This window comes from Tamandua tetradactyla, chromosome 7, assembly GCF_023851605.1.
Source record: "Tamandua tetradactyla isolate mTamTet1 chromosome 7, mTamTet1.pri, whole genome shotgun sequence".
In the NCBI taxonomy this organism is placed as follows: Eukaryota; Metazoa; Chordata; class Mammalia; order Pilosa; family Myrmecophagidae; genus Tamandua; species Tamandua tetradactyla.
The window spans coordinates 77434068-77451931 of record NC_135333.1 but is presented as its reverse complement, the minus strand read 5'-3'; the positions used below and the strand labels follow the sequence as shown (position 1 = coordinate 77451931).

At 37.5% G+C, this 17864-nt stretch overlaps 1 long non-coding RNA gene and 1 pseudogene across 1 annotated transcript in view; one reads left to right on the top strand and one right to left on the bottom strand.

Moving 5' to 3' along the window:
- Positions 1 to 17864, bottom strand: part of LOC143691551 (uncharacterized) — a 110207-nt gene that overhangs the window by 69937 nt on the left and 22406 nt on the right. The window lies entirely within an intron of this gene.
- LOC143689829 (ADP/ATP translocase 3 pseudogene) lies at positions 626 to 6342 on the top strand (annotated as a pseudogene).

Here is a 17864-nt window from a genome sequence, read left to right as displayed (position 1 = left end):
CACATTGCTACGTTTCATACGGTTTCTCTCCAGTATGAAATCTACGATGTTGAGTAAGAGATGGGTACTGACTAAAGGCTCTTCCACATTCATTACACTGATAGCCTTTTCTTCAGTAGGAATCCTCTAGTGATTGGCATGAAAATTGTCTATGTGTTTTTTCATTATCACTTCTTGATTATCTTCTTTGGAAAACTGTGGTTTCAAGCAAGCTCTCCTGTCCTAGATGTGTGTGGAACTTTTTCTACTATCCAGGGATCTTCCCTCTGCTGTAACTGGGAAATAACCTTAGGTTTGGAAAATGGAATTCCTAGTGACCCCAGGTTACTATAGTTCTCCAGCATCACCTTCTGGTACAAGGCTCTCTAGGCAGGGTCCAGGAAGCCCCACTTGTCCTGGTTGAAGAACAGAGCCACATCCCTGAATACCACAAATTCCTGAGCCTGGGCTGGCAGAAACTGTGTGACCATTTCTCCTTCCCAGCTGACCCTCTCAGAGAAGAGCAGAATACCAACAAGGCACCCTGAAACAAGACCTAGTTCTTTGCAATCTGTCTGCTGGGAGCCAGACTGGAGGGTCCGAGGGTCACCACAGTACAACAGTGTCTTCCAGCCCCCCATGGGCCATGCTCCCTCCTACACAGCAACTACCTGCCAAAGCCACAGTGACTTGGGCATCCTGTGCAGGGTGTCAGGTGGGCATCTCAGCCCCTGGGCCCACCAACCCGCTGCCCACACCTGGCTACAGAGACTTGGAGCAACAGATAGGACGAAAAGGAGCAGAAGCAGCCACTGGGCGCTTCCACCAAGGGGCAAACATCGAGCACAGAAGGCTCCTCCCTTTCCTAGTCAGACTACAATTCCCCCAAGCCCTTGATTTTGAGGATTATCTGTACAAAGCTCATTTCGGTAGTGAAGAAGCTAAGACTACTTACAATTATGCATAAGAGTTGCTTCCAGGAATCCTCTTTCGTTTCTCAAATGCGGTCTCTCCCTCTCTCTCTAAGCCCAATTCTGTAAGGAAAATCATTACCCTCCCTGCTACATGGGACAGGACATGCAGGGTGAAAGTCTCTCTGAAAGTGTGGGACGTGATTCCCAGGGATGAGCCTGGCCCTGGCACTGTAGGATCGACAATGCCTTCCCAACCAAAAAGGGGAAAAGAAATTTAACAAAATAAGGTATCAATCAGTGGCTAAGAGAGTTCAAATGGAGCTGAGAGGTTACTGTTATGCAAGTTTCAGATAGATACTGCTAATTGCCATGGTTTGCCAACCCCAAACCAACCAAACCCTAAAGAACACCTAGGGCTCTAACTGAAACTCTACAAAAGTTTCATGCACTAAATTTACTTTCCAGAAACTTATAACCTTCAGAGAATTCCTAGGACAGATAAGTCTTGAAACCCAGAGGGGCCAGCATCTCCAAAAATACAAACTAATACCTTATCTCTATCCTATACTGTTGATATCCCTTTTCAACACGAAAAAGTTAGAATGGGAATACCTTAAAGACCTATAGATTAGGAGTAGGATCAAAGGAAAAGGAGGCGTTGTAATAAAGAAGATAGGATCTAATAGACGAATATGGCTGCTGAATCACTATATTAATGTTTCCTTTGACTTTCTGTGTCTTCAGGCAGCTTGATGATAAAACCTGAAGTTGAGGAATGGTAACCCATATCGAACTTTGAAATTTGTTCTGTAACTACTTTTTAAAACATTCTCTGAAAAGTATTGCTCCTTTTTATTATTACTATGCTTTACTTTTTGTATATTTGTGTTTCATAACAAAAAAATGTTTAAAATAAAAAGAGTAAACTCCACAGGAAAGACATATTCAATCTGTAATCAATGTGCACAGCCATTGCTGCTGGCTAAGCACCAGCCCTGTTGTGCAAAAGAAAGTTCAGTATAGGTATAACCACTAAGATAAAAGACAAGTCGGAAAGGTCGTTACTAGTAGGACCAAACTTCTAAGGGAAGTGCAAGATAATTCATACTGGAAAAGTTATTCAATAAAAATCATCAGAAATCATCTCTCTATACAGCAATACTTTAAGCCAAAAATTTGCATTGTATAAAACAATCTCAGGGTCATAAATGACTGAAAGTCTACAGCGAGTATTTGTTCCCTATTCAGAATTAAATTGTTTTGCTCTGAGGACACAATAATCCTGAAGTGAAAATTGAAAAACCTTCAACTGGATTTCACATCAGAAAGCTCAAAGTGGACAATAAAGCACTTTGCAAATGGTCTTGAGTACATATTTCAGCAATGAATCCAGGATTTTGAGGAAGCTTTACTATTCAAAATATGTATGACAGCAACACAGGGTTGTGTAGCAACATAGGGATTGTGTACTGACCTGGGAATGTTGAAAGAAGAATATCATGAGAAGTAATATGAAATATGATTCAATTTAATGGATCATTATTTTTATGTGGAAGCAACAAAAGCTGTTTCTGAAAAATTGAAGCCCTAGTATATTTTTAATGTAACTCTAAATGCAAACATTTGGATCACTCAGAAAATAACTTTGAATATTAACAGGAACATTTAGAACAGAAAATCATGTGTCTTACTATTATCTTCATGTTATAGAATATAAGTGCATGACAGTGATGGAGAGAAATATCAATAAGCATACTTTTTAAGTCAATTAACAAAAAAAGTATCACTCTTCCCCATAATAAAGGCTAGCACTGAAGTGATACAGAGTCTTCTACCTTGTAAAACAGCATTATTCCTTTCTCAAGAGCTGTACTCACCTCTCCACCTGAACACTAGATCATCAATTAGAGTAAAGACACAGATAATCTGGTTGCAGAAGCGATGGGTCTGCTAAGGGAGGAATTAACTGTGTGCTGAAGGAACTTCAGGACTTAGCCAATATGTACCAGCAGGGTATGTATGGAATTGAAACCTGGGGGTCCTTGATCAAGAAGGATGGATTTTAAAACTGGATAAGGAAAAGTGTATCAATAATTGAGCATCCTTCTGTGATACAAATTTTAGTACCCTAACAATGAATCCAGAAGTTGATGCTGATAAATTGCTTGGTTGGCTCTCAGAAGCTTAAATAAAGCAATGGCCCATGTTAATTAAGTTTAGGCTCTAACCATCTTTACAAACAGTGGAGGAAGAGAGGAAAAAGGCATGCTAAAGTGAATATACCATGTAAGAGCAGAAAACCCAATAGCCAACTATGGAGGGCCTAGATGATACTCCATTTACCTAAGTGATATAGAAGGCTCTGCTGAAAGCAGGTGAGGTAGTATCATTGAGAAGGTCTGTAAAGACTCTCATTGGTAAGCCAGAGCTGATTAAAAGAAATACTTTTACTGAATGGGGGTCCCTGAATAGCTTTAGGATTGTTGGAATCCATAAATAATAATAGCCAAGTAGCAGTACTTAACCACCAGAAATAAGATAGGTATGATTATTGTAAAAAGGGGCAAGGTTGGTATGGCAGGATAAGAGCAGCTGCACCAGTAAAGAGTCATCCTCCCTTGCCCAGTTTCTGGGCCTGAGCCAGTATTCAGACACAGAACCCATTGATGATGAACAGGTTGGACCCCCATAAGAAATGTCCTTACAACATGAAGGCAAGTATTAACAACAGTTTTACCCCCAGACATTCCCCCAAAAGATATTCAGTCTTTTGTTGGGTAACTGTGCATTAGGGAAGAGAGAATATCCAAACATTTTGAGGATTTGGGGATGCAGACCTTGCGTTTACATTGATAGCTGGCCACCCAAAGTGGAGGCATAAAGGGGCTAGGTAATACATGGAGTCCTCCTTAGGTCTAGCCTCAGTGGGTTACTAAACTCATGGACCTACACAGGGTCATTTCTCCAGTCCCTGAAGAATAACTGAAGTGGATATACTTGAGAGTCAGCAGAAGTGGACAAAGCCAAGTAAAAGCCTCTGACACTGCATCCCTCCCCCTAGCAAGACAATAAATCAAAAGCAATGCTGCATACTAGAGTGGATGCCAGAGATTAGTACCACCCTTAAAGACCTAAAAAATCAGGTGTGGTGGTCTCCATCACAACCACCCCTAATTTATCAGTTTGATTCCTAAAGAAACTAGAAGGATTCTGATAAATGATAGTAGATTATATAACTTTAACCAATTTTTAGCCCCATTTGCAGTTGCTGCATCAAACATTCTATGTTTGCCATAGCAGATCAACATAGTCTCAGCCACATGTCCACTGTTCTTGCAAATGCATGATTTTCCATTTCTATTAGAAAAGAGGACCAGGAGCAGTTTGTATCAACAGGCAATAGTAATTCATCTATGGTTATATTAACTCACCCACTCTTTCCCTCACTCATAATATAGTCCACAGAGAAATGGACCTTCTAGACATTCCACAGGACATAACATGGATCACTATATCAATAACATCTTGTTAAATAGACCAGATGAGGAAAAGGTTGTAAGTAGTTTGGATGCCTTGCTTTCTGGAGGCACCAATTGGTGAAAGGAAGATTCAGAAATCCACCGTATCAATCAATTCTAGAGGTCCAGTGGATGTGGGGCTTTCCAAGACTTCTTTTACAATGTAGAGGACAATTTCTTCATCTCACAACTTCTACTACTAAGAAGTAAACACAAGAAACCTGGAAAATCTCTTTAAGTACCGAAGTCAATCTATTCCTCACGGGAATTGTATTATGCATTTACCAAGTAAGAAAAAAGCTTACAATTTTGAGTTGGTTCCAGAGCAGGAAAATTCTGCAACAGGTTTAGTCTGTGGTGAAAGCAACTCTGTTTCTTGATGCATACAACCAAAAGAATTTATGGTATTAGCAGTAACCGTGGTGGAAAAAAGATGCCATGATGTCTATGACAAGCCCAAATAGGAGAATCACAATGTAGACTCCTAAGGTTCAGGAGCAAAGCCAAACTAACCGCAAATTATACACCATTTAAAACGGAGCTTCCCAATACTCCTAATTTGGATAACAGGGATCATATTTGCCCCCTGCTTGAAACAACTAAAAAACATGTACAAATATGTGAATCACGAGTATATGAGTCATTAGCTGTTAATCAGGGAAGGACATTGGTACATAAGAGACGGGAAACAAATGAGGTGAGTTCTACAATTGCTGCAGCTTACTTCCAGGAGAGTTTCCAGGCCATGGGACAGAACAGAACCCAAAAGAATCCTTATGGCCTCTCTAATTTGAGGAAATAAAGCTGGGACCAAGAATGGCCAAGGCAGCTACAGTTCACAGGAAGAATACTGAAGAGAAGAGAGATATACACACATAGAAAGCTGTAGAAATCTACAGAGGATTTCACTCAAATCCTCAATTGATTACTTAGTGTAAGATGTAAGAACACTCCTTTTGGTGCTGGCAGCACCTGCACTGAACTAGTGGCCAGACCCTCCCAGCTCTTGCTGCCTCCACCAGGGCCTGCATCCACCCAGCCACCCACCATTGCCTTGAGGGAACAGGCTATCTCCTTTACCAAGGACTTTTGTGCCATTTCCAAGACCACCGTGGCCCCTATTGAGCCGGTCAAGCTTTGCTGCAGGTACAACATGCCCGTAAACAGATTACAGCTGACAAACAGTACAAAGCATTGTGTACTCTACAATCTGCATTCCCAAGGAGCAGGGCATCCTCTCCTTCTGGAGGAATAACTTGGCCAATGTCATCTGCTACTTCTCCACCCAAGCCCTCACCTTTGCCTTTAAGGATAAGCATAAGCAGGCATTTGGGTATGGTGTAGTTGTACACACAAAGTTCTCAAGGTATTTTGCCAACGTGACCTCCAGCGGGGCAGCTGGAACTACTTCTCTCTGATGCTCTACCCACTGGATTTTGCTTGAACCCATTTGGTGGCTGATGTAAGAAAATTTGGCAGAGAAAGAGAATTCAAAGGCCTGGGCAACTGTCTGGTGAAAATCATAAAGTCTCACGGCATCTGAGGCCTATACCAGGGCTTCAGTGTTTCTATGCAAGACATTATCTTCTACAGGGCAGCCTATTTCGACCTTTATGATACAGTCAAAGGTATGCTCCACCCCAAGAATACAAACATCAGGGTGAGCTGGATGGTTGCCCGGCCATGACAGCTGTGGCTGGTGTGGTCTCTTAGCCCTTCGATATCATAAGGCCATGAATGATGATGCAGTCTGGGTGCAAAGGAACTGACACCATGTATAGCTGAACTGGCAATTGCTAGAGGAACATTTTCAAAGATGAAAGTGGCAAAGCCTTCTTCAAGGGTGCATGGTCCAGAGTTCTCAGAGGCCTTTATGCTGGCCTTATATCTTTGTGCTGGTCCTCTATGAGAAACTGAATAAAGTCATCTAAATGTGTCTTACTAGAAATGGAATGAAGATAATCATGGAGAAACCATTCCGGTTGTGATTATTGGCAGGGAGGGGAATCATGACCATCATTGTGATTCCATGGGTGATCAGCTCATCTACGCAGACCTAGAAACCCTGCAGTCCAAATGCTTGTAGAACCCTCAGTTCTGTTTAAGTATTTTTTTTAATCATTTCTCCTATTTGTATTTAAGCAGTATCTCCTTTTGAACAACTGAATATTTGCAATTATGTTTTATGTTGGGCATTCTGCTGCAAAATAATAAATAATCAGGATACTCTTAGAAAAAAAAAAGATGTGAGGAAACTACCTCCTGCTAGGGAAAGAAACACCAAAGAAATTAGAGGCAATAATACTCAGAGTCCTACAAGGCAAGGAATGGTTCCTATACTCACCAAGCAGAGCAGAAAATCTCATAATCCATGTGTCTTCAGAAGACTATTCAGAAAAGTTTTGCCTCAGTAATGGGGGAAATTAGACCTACACTAAAGGCTTCTTTGGTCTTATCTTAAAGGCAAGATGAAAAAAGATCAAATTGTTAACAAATAACAGTGTCCAAGAAGCAAAACTCAAAATAATATTTATAGAAAGAGAAAAATATCAGCATACAAAAGGGCAAAATTTACAATACCTGACATCCAATAAAAAATTACCAGGCATGCAAAGCAGAAAAGTATGACCTATAAATGAAAATAAAAATCAATCCATCAAAGCCAATACAAAGTATTCAGACTTCAACTAGACATATGAATGAAACTGATCTGGATAGAACTAAGGTAAATCAGAATACAGGGTATAGGATGATATAGCCCATATTTTCAAAATTCAACTTCTGTGTAAGACCAAACAGAGAAATGTTTATTTGATGCAAAATTTATATTTTGGGTAGCACATTATCTAATTTAACTTACATGGTCAGTTTACTTGAACATTGCAATTGTAAGGAATCTTGAATATGGCATGAGATTTTGTTGGTTTCTACAGATTAGTGTGATGTCTCAAAATAACCCATATTTTCAAAATTCAACTTCTGTGTATAACCAAACAGAGAAATGTTTATTTGATGCAAAATTTATATTTTGGGTAGCACATTATCTAATTTAACTTACATGGTCAGTTTACTTGAACATTGCAATTGTAAGGAATCTTGAATATGGCATGAGATTTTGTTGGTTTCTACAGATTAGTGTGATGTCTCAAAATAACCCAGAGTAATTTGGGCAGAAAATAAAAAAGCATTTGCAAAGTCTCCTTGGGGGACTAGAGAAAAAGGAGGAAATATTAAAATTCCCCATCAGGAGAATTCCTGATATTCTTGAAAGCAGTGGGAACAATCAATTCATTAGGCTGAGTCCTCAATCTTGAGGCTAGCCCCTATAAAGTGTTTTCCTGCAAAGAAGCTAAGCCTACTTATAATTATGCCTGAGCCACCCCCCCCACACACACACACACAGAACTTTTGTTGCTCAGACGTGACCTCTCTTTCTAAGTCAACTTGACAAGTGAACTCACTGCCCTCCCCTCTACATTGACATGACTTCCAGGGGTGTAAATCTCCCTGGTAACATGGGACCTGACTCCCATGGATGAGCCAAGACCTGGCATCATAGGATTGAGAAAGCCTCCTCGACAAAAATTGGAAAGAGAGAAATGAGACAAAATAAATTTTCAGAGACTGGGAGATTTCAAACAGAGACAAGAGGTTATTCTGGTGGTTATTCTTACACATTATATAGCTATCCCTTTTTAATTTAAGGTGTATTGGAGGTATTGGAGTGGCTAGAGAAAAGTACCTGAAACTGTTGTACTGTGTTTCAGTAGCCTTGATTATTGAAGAGAACTGTAAAACTATTAACAACTTAACCACGTGATTATGAAAACCTTATGTCTGATGCTCATTTTATCCAGGGAATGGACAGATGAATAAAAAATAAGCACAAGAGAGAACAACAAGAGAGAAAGCCATGAGAATCTGGGAGATTCAGAGAGAACAGAAAACAATAGAGCCACGAGTAAGCCACAACAGAGACCACTGAAGAACCAAGAAGCAGAGAGTCCACCAGCCAGTGACTTTTGAAGATGAAGAAAGAAAATGCCTCCTGGGGAGCTGGAGAGAAAGCTAACAGATGGTGCCATGTTCACCATGTGCCTTTCAGCCAAGAGGAAATCCTGACCATGTTCCCCATGTGCCTTTCCACTTGAGAGAGAAACCCTGAACTTCATTAGCTTTCTTGAATCAAGTTATTTTTCCCTGGATGCCTTACATTGGACATTTCTACAGACTTGCTTTAATTGGGACATTTTGGCAGCCTTAGAATTGTAAATTAGCAGCTTATTAAATTCCCTTTTTAAAAAAATTAAGCACAATAAATGAATAAATAAATAAATAATAATGGGGATAAAGGGTAAAATATTAAGTAGATTGAAATACTGGTGGTCAATGAGGAGGATGGGGTAAGGGGTATGAGATGTATGAGTTTATTTCTTTCTTCTTTTTGTTCTTTTTCTGGGGTGATACAAATGTTCGAAAAATGATCATGGTGATGAATACACAATTATGTGATGATATTGTGAGCCATTGATTGTATACCATGATTGGACTGCATGTGTGTGAACATTTCTCAACAAAAATATTTTTTTAAACTGATACAATTGTGACATAGATGATAGAGTCAGTAGAAAAAGACATTAAAAGCCATTATAGTTGTATACTATATGTCCAAGAATCTAGAAGAATAATTCAATAAATTAAAGCAAAGCATAGAAAATGTAAAAATGACAAAGAAAACTACTAGACATGAAAACTATAAAGTTTGAAATAAAAAACATATTAGATTAGGTTAATGGCAGATTAGACATTGCCAGAGAAAAGATTAGTAAGCATAAAATCAAAGCAATAGAAAATATGAACACACATAAAAAAATTTAAAAAATAATAACAATAAAGACTAAAACAATGAACAGAATATGAGTGGGATACGGGGAAATTTCAGGCAGCCAAATATACATGTAAATAAAAGTTTTAAAGATGGAGGGTTGAGACAGAAAAAAACATCTTTCCAGAAACAATGGTCAAAAATTTTCCAAATTTACTAAAAACTATGAGCCCACAAGGCCAAAAACCTCCATAAATTCCAAGCACAATAAACATGAAGAAAATAACATCAAGTCTCCTCATACTCACATTTCTCAAAACCAGTGATAAAGAGAAAAACTTAAAAACAGCCAGAGCTGGAAGATGCTTTATGTACAGAGGACCAAAGGTAAGAACAAAAGCAGAACTCTCATATGAGACAAATGCAAACCAGCGCACAGTGGGGCAACAATGTTAGAGTACTGAAAGGAAAAACCGGCAACCTAAAATTCTATATTCCACAAATATATCTTTCGAGTATGAAGGCAAAATAAAGATGATTTCATCCTGGGATGAGCTGGGAATCAGCATCAAGGTATTGAGAAAACTTTCTCAACCAAAAGGGGGCAAGAGGGAAATGAGACAAAGTGTCAGTGGCTGAGAGATTTCAGAGTTGAGCGGCTATCCTGGAAGTTATTCTTATGCATTATATAGATATTGCCTTTTTAGTTTATGGTATATTAGAGTGACTAGAGGGAACTACCTGAAACTGTAGAGCTGTATTCCAGTAGCCATGTTTCTTGAAGATGATTGTATAATGGCATACCTTTTGCAATGTGACTGTGTGACTCTGAAAACCTTGTGTCTGATGCTCCTTTTATCTATGGTATGGACAGATGAGTAAAAAATATGGGTAAAAAATAAACAAATAATAGAGAAAACAAAGGTTAAAATAAATTGAGTAGAGTCCTGCAAGCTGAAAATAAGTGATACACAATGGAAATCTGGATTTACAGGAAGAGCCCTGGCAATTGTAACCTATGTTGGTTAAAGATACTTTTAGGGACTGTTCTAGTTTGCTAGCTGCCAGAATGCAATATACCAGAAATGGAATGGTTTTTTAACAAGGGGAATTTAATAAGTTGCCAGTTTACAGTTCTAAGGCTGAGAAAATGTCCCAATTAAAGCAAGTCTATAGAAATGTCCAATCAAAGACATCCAGGGAAAGATACCTTGGTTCAAGAAGGCCACTGAAGTTCAGGGCTTCTCTCTCGACTGGAAGGGCACATGGCAAATACAGCGTCATCTGCTAGCTTACTCTCCTGGCTTCTGGTTTCATGAAGCTCCCCAGGAGGCATTTTCCTTCTTCATCTCCAATGGACTCTCTGCTTCGTGGTGCTACAGCATTCTCTGCTCTCTCTGAATCTCTCATTCTCCAAAATATTTCCTCTTTTATAGGACTCCAATAAACCAATCATGACCCACTCAAATGGGTGGAGACATGTCATCCCCTAATACAGTTTAACAACCATTCTTGACTAAATCACATCAACCAGGGAGATAGGATGATCTCATTACAGTTTCAAACATACAGTATTGAATAGAGATTATTCTACCTTTATGAAATGGGATTTATATAAAAACATGGCTTTTCTTAGGGGGCATATATCCTTTCAAACCAGCACAGGGGCTTTAAAGGATGAATTTCCTTATTATTTACGTATCTTTAAAAGATAATTGATTATACGGCATGTGAATATTTCTCAATAAAACTGCAAAAAAAAAAGGTAGTTGGCTTTGGAAATGAAAAATAGTAACAATGTATTGCGGGTTTTATAACACATATAGAAGTAAAATGTTTGTCACCAATAATACAAAGGCTGGGAGGGGAGAAATTGAAGTATAATACTGTAGGTAAACTGTGATGAGTTAAAGATATTAACTATAAACCATAAAGTAACCACAAAATGACACAGCAAAGAATTACAGCTAACAATCTAACAAAAATGGAACTAAAAAAAAAAAAAAACACTCAAACAATCCAAAATAAGGGAGAACAGAAGGGAAAGGGGAACAAAACAAAACAGAAGGGGAAAATTGAAAACAAATGATGAGATGGTAAATTTAAACCTAACTATATCAATAATAACATTAAATGTAAATAGTTTAAACAGTCCAATTATCTTTTACTTCTACATATATTTTAGATTCCACAGTATATTTTATTATTTCTAATTACTGTTTTTAAAGTTTTACATTATAAAAAAGACATCTCATGCATTTATTCATGTTGTTACCATTTTCAGTGCTCCTCATTTTTTTTGTACATCCATATTTTCATCTGGTGTCATTTTCATTCTGTCTAAAGGACTTCTTTTAACATTTCTTGTAGTGTAGGTTTTCTGGACTCTTTAAGTTTTTGTATCCTTGACATCATAAACCTTTTGTTTTTGTTTTTGAAAGATGCTTTCACTATATGTCAAATTCTATGTTGCCAAATTTTCTTTCAATATTTTAAAGATTTTGTTCCACTGTCTTCTCACAATCACACAATCACATTGTAAAAATTATATCTTTATATAATCATCAAAAATAAAGGCTACTGGAACACAGCTCAACAGTTTCGGGTATTACCCTCTAGCCACTCCAATGCACCATACACTAAAAAGGGATATCTATATCATGCATAAGAATAACCCCCAGAATCACCTCTCAACTCTGAAATCTCTCAGCCACTGAAACTTTATTTTGTTTTATTTCTCTCTTCCTCCTTTTTGTCAAGAAGGCTTTCTCAATCCCTTGATGCTGGATCCCAGCTCATTCTAGGAGTTCTGTCCCACTTAGTGGGAAGGGCTTTAAGTTCACCTGTCAAGTTGGCTTAGACAGAGAGGCCACATCTGAGCAACAAAAGAGATTCTCTGGGGGTGACTCTTAGGCCTAATTTTAAGTAGGCTAGCCTATCATTTGTGGGAATAAGTTTCATAGGGGCAAACCCCAGATCAAGGGCTCAGCCTATTATTTGGTTGTCTCTACTGCTTGCAGAATCAAAAATTCTCCAAATGGGGAAGTTGAATATTTCCTCCTTTCTCCCCAGTCCCCCAAGGAGATTTTGCTAATGCTTCTTTCTGCACTACCAAAATTGCTCTGAAATATATCTGATGCTTTTTCCATTTTTATAAATTCTTTTTTCTCTGTGTGTTTAATATTTTATACTTTCTATTAATATATCTTCAAATTCACTAATCTTTTCCTTGACCTAATTTATTGCTAATTCTATGAAGCGTATTTTTCATCCCAGACATTATAGATTTTATCTATAGAAGTTTGATTTGGGTGTTTTTATGTCTTCCACATTTCAACTTAACTTTTTAACATCATGGATACAGGTATAACTATTTTAATACCCTTGTCTGCTAATTCTAATTCTAATATCTGTGTTAGTTCTAGGATGGTGTTGATTAGTTGATTTTTCTCTTCATTATGGGTCATATTTTCATACTTCTTTCCATTCTTGGCAATCTATCATCTGATGCCTCAAAGAAAAGATTCTATCTAAGCAGAGAAAGAACCAGAAAAGCAAGAGCTGAAAAATTACAATCAGTTAAACAGATCCTATCTAGAGGTCTAGAATAAGTTGAACTGAATGTCAAAGAACAGATAGAGAACAAAGTCAATCAACAAGAAAACCCTAGGTAAGAGAGTGAAAATGACCTTCAAAATAGATAAATAAAAGAAACCAAATGCCTAGATCCCAGCACAAAATAGTCATACTAGGAAAATCAAAGATATGGCCCAGTGAAATGAAAAAACCAACACTTCAAATGAGATACAGGAATTGAAACAACTAATCAAATCTGTTCAAACAAAATCAATGCAAAATCTCATCAAAAATTAAATCAATGGGAAGATATGGCAAAAGAGATGAAGGATATAAAGAAGACACCGGATGAACATAAAGAAGAAATCAAAAGTTTGAAAAAACAAATTGCAGAACTTATAGGAATGAAAGGCACAATAGAAAAGATGAAAAAACAATGGAGACTTAAACAGCAGATTTGTAGAGGCAGAAGAAAGGACTAGTGAACTGGAGAGCAAGACATCTGAAATCCTACATACAAAAAACAGATAGGGAAAAAAATGGAAAAGTATGAGCAGGGTCTCAGGGAATTGAATGACAGCATGAAGCACATGAATATACATGTTATGGGTGTCCAAGAAAGAGAAGAGAAAGGAAAAGGGACAGAAAGACTAATGGAGGAAATACTCACTGAAAATTTCCCATCTCTTATGAAAGACATAAAATTATGTATCCAAGAAGAGCAGCACACCCCAAATAGAACAGATCCAAATAGACCTACTCGAACACATTTGTAATCAGATTGTCAAATATCAAAGCTAAAAAGAGACTTCTGAAAAAAGGAAGAGAAAAACAATCCATCACATACAACAGAAGCTTGATATGATGATGTGTGGATTTTTCAGCAGAAAACATGAAGGAAAGAAGGTAATGGTATGACATATTTAAGATTCTGAAGGAGAAAAACTGTCAACCAAGAATCCTCTATCCAGCAAAATTGTTCTTCAAAAAACAAGGGGAGTTTAAAATATTTTCAGACAAACAGTTACTGAGACAGTTTATGACTAAGAAACAGGCTCTTCAAGAAACACTAGTAGCACTACATGCAGATAGGAAAAGATAGGAGAGAGAGGCCTGGAGAAGAGTGTAGAATGAAGACCATCAGTAAAGGTAAAAAGAAAAAAAAAATTAGGTATGACATATAAAATCCAAAGGTCAAAATATTAGAAGAAATTACTGCCTTTACAGTAATAACATTAAATGTGAATGGAGTAAGCCCCCCAAACAAAAGACATAGATTGGCAGAATGGATTAAAAACAGGATCTATCTATATGCTGTCTGCAGGAGACTCACTTTAGACTCAAGAATAAGAGCAGATTGAAAGTGAAAGGTTGGGAAAAGATATTACATGCAAACAACCACCAGAAAAGAGCAAGCGTAGCTATACTAATACCTGACAAATTAGACTTCAAATGTAAAACAAAAGAGACAGAGAAGGACAATATGTATTCATAAAAGGGACAATTCAACAAGAAGACATAATAATTATAAATATTCATACTCCAAAATACATGAAGCAAACACTGGTAACAATGAAGGGAGAACTAGCCATCCCTACAATAATAGTTATAGACTTCAATTCCCTGCGCTCATCAACGGATAAAACACCTAGATAGAGGATCAATAAGGAAACAGAGATTTTGAATAATACAATAAATGAACTCAATTTAACAAACATTTACAGAGCACTATACCCCATAATAGCAGAACACACATTTTTCTCAAATGCACATAGATCATTCTCAAGGATAGACTATATGCTGGGTCACAAAGCAAGTCTCAATAAATTTTTAAAAAAGACTGAAATTATATAAAACATTTTCTTGGATCACAAGACAGGACCAGAGCAGTATTAGTCTAGAGCTAACTATTTTACCACTACTGAGGCAAGATTTTTCTGAGGACCCCACAAAATGCCCTATTAATTAAGACATTTTCTAGTCTGAGTGGTAAGAACAGGCAAAAGTTCCATCCCTGAGTTAGTGCCAGCCACTATTTTTTTCTTTATTTCTCTTGGGTAGTTCTTTCCCCATAGGCATGTGCCAATCACTCTTTTGCTATATATGTGAGGGTTACCCTCCACAAATACTCGGAGTTCTCTCTCTCTGAAGCTCTTCCCTCTCTGGTTTTGCACCATTTGACCTACAGGCACCTTATTCTCCCTGAGTTCTCAGCTCCAGCTCCTCAACTCTGAGAACTCACTGGACTTCTTCCTAATTTCCCTCTCCCTAAATCACAGACAAGAAATTCCTTTAAGGCAATGAACTTGAGAAAATGCAGGGCTCACTTTGTTTCCCACCTAGTAAAACTCACAGTCTTTCATTGTGAGTTTTTCAATGGCTTGAAAACCATTGTTGCCATGTGTTCTTTTGGGATTTTTTTTTTTATTAATGTTTCTGAAGAGAAGGTAAATCTCATTCCTGACACTCCATCTGGCTAAAATCCCATTAAATCAGTCAGGATTACTTTGAATCGTCATTCCAGCATCAGAGTTCCCAAAGAATTGGCTGAAGAATTTATTGCAACTGCATCACAGTACAAATTCTCACTTTGCCCAGTCCTTCTTTTCTCACCCTTTACATATTTTGTTCAGGGAGCACTCCCCAATAAACCTCCTGCACACAAACCTCAGAGTCTGTTTCCCAATGAACTGGAGTTACGACAGTCATTCCGATGGTAAAGAGTGGAACCAGGACCTTTTAGCTATAGACCTACTGTTCTATACATTACACAGCACTAGAATGATAGTTTTTGAGCTGGCAAGGAGCTCAATAATAATCTAGTTCAGCCCCTCTTTGCAGTTCAGAAATTTGAGAACTGTTTAGAGGGCAGGCGATTCTATCCCCTTGAGAATCCACTTGTACCGGCCTCATAAAATCTCATTTTTAAACCAATCTTTTTTAAATGATATGTACAAATGGCCAATATATTTGTACCAAACTAGGAAATACATTTCTTTAGAACAGTCACAGTGTCCCTAAAAATGTGGCTAGAAACTCTTTTGTAATTTTCCCCTATTGAAGAGACCAACCACAACCCTGAAGAAGTTATTGCCAGACCACTTATATGAAGCAAGTGAATGTAAAGTGTAAGTGTGCATTGCAGTAGATACTATGGCATATTGCCCAGATCCCTTCTTCAGGATGAAGGCATTAATTCTCTCAGGAACTGGGGCCACTGACAGCTGAAGGATTTCAGCTGAGTCTCTACTGTTATTGCCCTTAGCTGAAGAGAGCCACCTTTCCCCAAGTCATATTCCTTTTCAGGAGCAGACCACTTGCAAAATTTGTCAATGTAGGGGTATTGACAATCCCTGCCCCAACCTGGTCTATGTTCAGTCTTGTGATTATTTTTCCCTTATCTCCTTTTTCCCTGACGGCTCAGTTAAAAATCCAGAATGTGCTATGGTTAATTGCTCAGTCTATAACTTTATACATTCTGAGAAATGGGAAAGTAGAAGTAGGGTGTGGGAAATTCTCCTGATGGTTTCTAAATTCATCCTAGGATTGGAATTTGAACCAATTTTTCTGATTTGAAAATTTAAGAATCATATCTTTCCCAAATATACGGATGCTAGGACCAATTGATGAGATTTATCTGTTCATCTTTTTAAGTCCTTTAAAGAGATGAACTGGATGCCCTGGGGTTTTTTCCATCTCTCATTTCTCTGAATTTAGGCATTGAAAGTAAACCAACAAACAAGAAAGCCAGAAACTTAAATCATCTGGGGTTGTTAAAACATGAGGTTACACACTGAAAAATATGGTTCAAGAAATGTGCTCTTAGTTAATACAGAAGGTTTTTATGGTGTTTCCCTGAATCCCTCTGACTCCTTTGCTTTGGATAGAGCAACAGCCAAAATTTGTCTCTACTCATTTCATCTAAGGTTAATGACCATTACGTTCAACCACAAAACTATAATAAAGTAGGAGAATAATTTGCATACATGTTTTTAAACGTTTTGATATGGAATTTTCTTTCTTACGAAGAGTCTTGGAAAGGTTCCTAAATTATAATGATTTTGTATTATAAAAGGATGCTAAATTGTAAATGCTACGACTTGCCCTAAAGAGTGAAACACAGAATACACCAAAGAAAAAAATATAGAGCTGGGAAAGAGTAGGTAATTTTTTCACTGAACATTTCTATAGCCACAGCATCCAGGAAAACGTGGCTAGACTACAAAAATTAGCAGAAACATTTGAGCAATTTGCACAAATCTTTTGAAAACATAAAATGAAATTAAGTGTTGGAAGAAAATACAGAGCAAATTTAGACCAGTGTTTCCCAAGTGTGTTTTCCAAGGAATAATATCCCAATCAGTAATCTGCCAAAAGTTGTTTTACACCCAAATAACTTCTATTACCTGTATATATCACCTCTTAGAGATTAATGTGCATTTACTACATTAAATTTAATTTTATGTCCTCTGTGAGGTCCATCAGCAAAATAATCTGTTAACATGAAAGTCTGCAAGATAATTTGCTAATAGAATATTCTTTTCAAAGGGCATTGATCAACACCTTGTAGAACATTGTTTTAAAACCAATAGTCATAACTATTGGTTTTAATGTCATAAGTACTTGGAATCTCAGGTAGGACATGAGATCTTGTTGGTTTGTCCAGAGTGATGCCCCGATGAATCCCAGAGTGATTTGATCAGTGAAAAAAAAAAACAAACCAATAGTCAAGTCAAGTCTCTCACCCTTTCTTTCTATAGCACGCCTACTATGCATTTTACAATAATGAATACTTATTATGCACCAACTCTATACCATACAATGTAGCCACACAGTAGCAGATGGTCATTCAGCAAGTACTCACAAACTCCTGTGGTATCAAATTCTCTAGGTCACATGATAGACTAGTCCACTGTTGGATACCTAATTGTTAAGATAGAATTTTTTCTTATTTTGAATGAAACGTTTTGACCTTAATTCTTCTAAGACAAAACAGAATGAGTCTATTCTGCTGCCTCATTTACCTTTTCTTCTTTTCAATCTTCTACATTT